Raw genomic sequence first — 7056 nt, forward strand, 5'->3', positions numbered from 1 at the left:
TCAAAAGATTTTAACTGGAATTCATGGATGGATGGAATCATGATATCTCATGAAAAGCGTCAAGAGATGCTATTCCTAGTTATTGGAGAATGTTGACAATCCCTCCGCTGGTGTGTGGTTAGGTCAAAGCAAAATGCTGTTTTCAACACCTGTCTGCCGTTTGAGATTGTGTAGTTTCAGCTCTCTCTTTTTTCTCTGGTGGTTTCTCGTTTCAGGTGTTTGGTTCTGACAGGAATCATCTGGGAACTCAGCTTTGCACATTATATGTGCCCCCGAGTCAACAGACTACTGGAACACGTGTGGATGGATGGAATCAAATATCGCATGAAAAGCATACATGATTATCATCTTGTATGTTACCCCTAATTACTGGTAAATGTTGACAATCTCTGAGCCGTCGCGGTCCGCTATCCTGTGGTTAGTTATTAGGTCAGAAGAGAATGTTGCAGCACCTGCCTGCATTTGGTGTGCCACTTGTGCGGATTGAGAGACTTTTGCATGTGTTTGGATGTTGAAGAACATGCAAGTGGGGGCTCAAGCTTGTACGCTGCAAAACAAAGTGGAGCGTTGGTGGTGCTGGAGACTGTAGCAAGATATCTGAAGTTCCTTTTCAGCAAGCATGGAGAGGCCTGATCTGTAGGTTCGAATTCGATTGCTGGTGATCTAGCAGCTAGCTCAACTCAAGTGGAGGTTCTGCCGTTCTGGCATCTGTGACGCACAATCGTCCCGTCTCCCATTCCCATCAGGCCATCTGTCTGGAACTTGTTCTGTATCGCAGCAGGGCTCCGACGGACAGGGATAGATGACACGACACAGCCACACGATTCTACTACTGCTGTCCTTGCTCACGTCAGCAATCTATAGTGGTCTAGCTGCGGCTTTGCAGCTGCGTGGCTGTATGGTGTGCGGCATGCATGATGTTGCTGCCGTTTCGGGGTCGGTCCTCGCCGCGGAAAAGGAGATCAGCCGGTGATGACGACCTCCCATTTCGGGCTGGATTCCTCGGAGACGATGGAGGAACTCCAGCTGCTTTTGAAGTTCACTGAAAGTTTGAACGATGAATGAAGTGGAGCAGGGCCTCCTCGGTTCGGATGCAACAAACTTCTTTTTTACTGTTTTCGGTTCATTTATCCATGGTGGAAAACTGGAAATGACCACAGATCGCTGTGAGTTTGACTCAATCCTCCATTCCTCCTTGCTTGGATTGGATGGGTGTGAGAGTATGTAGGGGAGGATCAGAGGGACACTTGTCCTACAGCTAGCCCCGTTTGTACTCCGTTATAGCTGGTGTACTGTTGAGCATTTAAGCCATTGTACATGCTGATCACTGTATGTGTGTATCATCATTGCTTTCCATGCAAATGAACAGCATTATCTAAAATGTATGCGATGTGGTCTGATGTACCACTGAATTTGGTCTACACATACAGATTTTAATAGACCTGTGTGTTGTAGCTCCGAGCTCCAGAAAAGCCGTCAGATTTAGTAATTGTGTTAAAATAAAGCGGTTTGAAATATATGTTTTGGATGGAATAGAATAAACGTCATGACTTTTCTAAATATATTTTTTTGCAGTAACCGTACCTTCAGTTCCAACGCGGTATGTTTAGGAATGTCATGATGTTCTTATTTCCATGAAAAAAAAGATATTTTTGGAGCGCATGGGCAATGCTCATTCCTAATCTAAGAAAAGAAAGATAAATGCAAACGAGAGGGCTTCAGCCAGTTTCTTTTTAATCGTTTATAAAGCAAGAGCAGGTTTAAATTATTGAAAATACAAAATCACAAAGATCTTAATTATGAGCAAATCCAATACTTTTGTACCTAGATATGGATATGAAAACTTTCAAACCATATATGGAACTCTACATATTTGTAACTTTCAATCACCTAAGCAAAAGTTTGTATCGAAATTTCAATAACATTCTAAACTTCCAAATAATAAATTTAGTATTTTAATCAAACTCTAAGAAAATTTAAATTATAATCTGAAACTTTGTGTATCAAATCTTTCAAATCACAAAACCAAATGTTTACACCAAATTTATAAAAACTTTGAAATATTCAACATTATATTCAAATAATGTACTCAATTCTTTGTGCCTAAATTCTTAGTATTTTTTAAATCATCGCTTCAAAAGCTTTGGGCATCATAACTTCAAAATCACAAAACTAAAATTATGTACCCTATATACTTAGGAAAACTTTTTCTCCTCCAATTGTCGATAGGGGAGGGAGTTAGGGGCGGGTGCCCCCTTCCTCCCCATATTAACATAATCGACTGGCTATATATTTGAAACTTTCAATCACCTAAACAAAGTTTGTATCTAAATTTCAATAACATTCCAAACTTATACACCAATGAATAAACATTTAATTTGTTCTTAATCTACTAATTATCAATATCATCTTTTTTTTACCTTTCCACCTAAAATCTAACCTTACTGGTGGTATAATTGTGTTAACTTATCCGATCTATTCATTTGTTTTTAGTTTTGCATATGAAAATAGTGAAGCTGCTAGTTATCACCGTCGGCATCCTGCTTCTAGTGCAGTTCACCCTGGTCAGTACCTCCAGCTCCAGCTCCTACTGGGAGTTCTACTGCACTGGGGGACTTCACCACCATCAGCTCATACGGTAGCAACCTGGACGCGGTGTCTGTTCTTCTTCCTAAAGGGTGTCCTCCTCCCCTCTGTTGTTTCAATAGCAGTCTGGTTCCGCGGTGAGGCGATGATAGTGTACGCGATCTACTTGCGAGAGCTGCATCAGAGGAACATTCAAGGACACCACCTATTCTATTGCTTTAGGGTTGGCGCGTCCGTCTTCCGCAATCTGTCCGTCTTTGGCTACTACTGTAAGGATCACCGGGGTGTCCGACCCTAAAGGGGGAGGGGGTGAATAGGGTCGCTAATTCGCTTTCTAACCTAGGGCACAATCTAATTGCATAAGATAAACCTAACACGTCCTACACATGCTAGTTATGACTAAGGTTTATCTATGCTACTCTCTACTTATCCCAAAAGACTTGCAACCTAAAGCCAATCCTAATCAAACTAACTAGGAAAGTAAAGACACGCAAGATAGAGAAAATGCGGAAACGTAATACGGTAAGTAAAGAGGTAAGAGAGAGAATATGCAAACTCCCGTGAAGACACCAAGACACACAATTTAACGTGGTTCGGTTAGGACAACAAGTCCCTCCCTACGTCCACGGCCACTTGTCCACCAAGAACAAGTGTGATGCCGAGTCTCTTCGCTTGATCACCGTCTTGCGTTCGCCACCAAGGCTTCCGGCAAGCAAAGGCTAAGTGACGCCAAGTCACCAAGACAAGGCCACCGCCACTGTCTCTCTCGTAGCGTCACCAACGGCACCGTCTTCACTATCGGAGCTTCTCACCAAGAGGGGTCTCCTTCCCCGCACAAAGTGTCGTTGCCTCTCCACACCAAGTCGGAGGGTCACACGACGAGTACACTTGCTTAGCCTCGGCTAAGACTTCTCTTAGGCTTGCTCTCTCAAGAACTAAACCTATACAAGTGCACAAAGCACTCTCTTAAAGCTTTTCACAAGCTAGATATAGCACTAAGCACTTCTAGGATGGTTGGTGATGGATCTTTGCTTGGGTAGCACTTTCTTCAGCTCTTGAGGCTTCCAACCATATACTGCAACCGGCCTTGGGGGGGTATATATAGCCACACACCCCAAAAGAGCCGTTGGAGGAAAGCTGACAGAAATAATATGCAACTCCGGTTAATCCGACGCTTCTCCAATAGCCATCGTCGGTTCAACCGGTGAACACAGTTTTCCAACTAGTCGCTATTCTTCAACGGCTACATTAATCAACCGATGTAATCAACCGGTGAATGCATCTTCATCACCAGTTTAACCGGTGAATGTAACTGTCCCAAAGTTCCCGAAAAACCAACTCTCTGGACAACTACACCGACGTAATTGACCCGTGCATCATCGGTTCAACCGATGTATGCATTTTCCTTGGTCTTCTTCTGCCGTTGCACCGACGTATTCAATATCTTCATCGTCGGTTCAACCGGTGAGTGTATTTCCAGTTTCCAGCCTTCTGGACAACTGCACTGACGTATATCTTTTGCCTTCATCGGTTTAACCGATGTATAGGAATGTTCTGCTTTTCTTTTGATGGCTTTAAGCGTTGAGTCTTCGTCGGTTTCTTCAACTTGTTTTCTTCATGTTTTCATCCCTTGGACCTAAAGTGTTGTATATAATCAACTAGAACACACACATTAGTCCAAGTGTTGGGTTGTCATCAAATCACCAAAACACATATGAGGAAATATGGCAACCATGGCATGAGAGGCCATTTCCCTAAAAGGGGCCATTTTCCTTACAACTACGATGAGAGGATGAGTTTCTTTCCCAACACCGCTTCTTACCACAAGGTTGTCAGTGGATGCATGGGACCGTGCTGATGTCAAGATGTTTGAGGATGCTGTTCGTGAGCTAGCACAGGCTGTGTAGAGTGCACAAGCTTTGCTGACCATTCTTAGCTCCTGAAGATTGCGGCTTCTGCCTCCAAGAGCTGGCGATGCCCTCTTTAAAATCAGAGAATAGAAAATTATATTTTGGTACACAGGATAATCACCTCTTCGAAATCATAGAACTAAAAATTTGTACCATATATACTTTTTTCTCTCCCACTTATGGAAAAAGTCTAGATCACCCCCTCACCTATTGGGGGTGGACTACATAACCCCCCAAACTATGAAACGGTCTATATCACCCCCTAAAGTTTTCAAAACCGGTCAAATTACCCCCTAAAGCAGTTTTGAAAAATCATAGTAAATCACAAAAAAATCATAAAATGGAAAATCCAATTGTGTTAGACTCCAAATGAGTAGATCTACACAATGAATATATAATATGGTATTCTTTAGTATATTTTTTTGTTGTAGCTCTAGATCTATGTTTTTATTTATAGCTATAAAAAATGTACTAAAACATGCCATATTATATGATCACAGTGTAGATCTACTCATTTGTAGTCCAACACAATTGAATTTTTCATTTTTATGATTTTTTTGTGATTTACTATGATTTTCAAAACTAATTTAGGGGGTAATTTGACCGGTTTTCAAAAGTTTAAGGGATAATATAGACCGTTTCATAAGTTGGGGGTTATGTATTTCACCCCCCATAGGTTGAGGGGTGATATAGACTTTTTCCCCCACTTATTGGTAGCGAGAGGGGCATGTGCCCCCCTTATCCTTTATTAATAGAATTGACTGAACTTGCATATTTTTTAAATAAAGACTAATAAGGGCTTTTAAGGGGGTTGATATTTTATATCAAATGACTGATTTATAGTCTTACATGCAAGCATTTATCAATTTATCCTAAAAGTTAGTTTCAACACAAGGTCTAAAAATTTCTCTTTTGCCTAGTTTTTGGATTTATTGCCAGATCAAAATGAACAAAAAAAATACTGAAAAATTGAGAGGTGATTTCCTATGTTTTATAGCTTCCCATGACAATAATTTTTTACTTCTTGTGGCTGCTTCGACGTATCCATATGAAATTCATTGGTGGGTGGCTAACTATTGGTACATGCAATTTCACTAATTATTGGCTGACTGGCTGGTTGATCCCACCTCTCGATCACCTATGTCATCGTCTATGGCCATATGTCCAATATGCTGCCACATTATTCCCCGATGCTGTCATCGTCTAGGGCAACGTGGTTTCACAAGCTCCAATTAGCCACTCTTTTCGAGACCGTTGCTTTCTTTTTTTAAAAAAAAAGACATGTCACTTATAACTACACAAAACCAATATAACGTAAAACTTTCAAAAATCAAAGCTGTGTATAAAATTTACACACTAAATATTTTTATTATTTGACTACTAAGCATCAATTTAAATTTTTGATAGTTTATCTTTTCAAAACAAGCATTGTGTTCTGATTTATCCAAAACGTTGTCAAGTTTTTGTCTTACTAGAGAGTTTTTTTTTATATATGTGACAATCTAGAACAACACTCCTGCCTGTCTGTACATGTTATCCAACATATTTTCACAGATATTGCATACATATTTTATATATATGACAATCTAGAACAACAGCTCCTACCTTGTTTGGTTTCTTGGCGCAACTTACGCTACAAAGAGAATCTTGCATGTATGGAGTACTAAATGAAATTTATTTGCAAAATCTTTTCACATATGGGTGCAACTTTGCGCGACAAATCTAATGAGCATAATTAATTCATGATTGGCTACAGCAGTAACCATCCTCTAATTGTGCGGTCAAAGACCTCATTAGATTCGTCTCGCGAAGTAGCGCATATATTGTGGAGTTAGTTTTGTAAACTGACTTTATTTAATATCTGTAATTAATGGTCAAAGTTAACTACAGTACCTAGCGCTACTAAACCAAACAGAGCCGGTTTATTGATCAGCTAGTTCCTTAATTTCTGAAATCTAAGAGAGCAATATGCGTGCTTGAAATTTGAATCGACTATTTTCTAACGTTTAATGTGCTACCTTGAGAATAGTAATGTGATTTGGTGGTTACACTAATCCTCGCTCTCTGCCCTAAACCATGCACTAGTAGTGGCTAGCTAGCAAGGTGTACCCCGGCCCTGGGAGCAAGACGCATCTATCCCTGCTTTTGGTTTGGGATGATTCTCACGGCCAGCTTTCACATGGATTGCTCTGGTGGAAGAAAGGACGCAGCAGCCTATATACCAGTACCAGGCTCATGCATGCATCAGCGAGAGCAGCAGCGCAATGCGCCCTCCTCAATCCTCCTCATCAACCCCGGCCCATCGATCAAGTGGCAGATGACGCAGACGCGCTCAGTGGTGGTGGTGGTGGCGGGCGGGCAGGCAGGCAGGCAGCTAGGCCGAGGGCTAGCTAGGAGGCGAAAGGTGAGTGGTGGTTGCAGCTGGTTGATGCCTTGGTTGATGGAAGAAAGCGATCGAGCGAATGCGTAGCACGGAAGTGGGTGCTGGATCCGGGGAAGGCTTGTGGCGCGGGATCAGGTGCTGCCCTCCCAAACTCGGCAACTCGACACCGACCGCCCA

The sequence above is a fragment of the Panicum virgatum genome, chromosome 3K, assembly GCF_016808335.1.
Source record: "Panicum virgatum strain AP13 chromosome 3K, P.virgatum_v5, whole genome shotgun sequence".
Classification (NCBI taxonomy): domain Eukaryota; kingdom Viridiplantae; phylum Streptophyta; class Magnoliopsida; order Poales; family Poaceae; genus Panicum; species Panicum virgatum.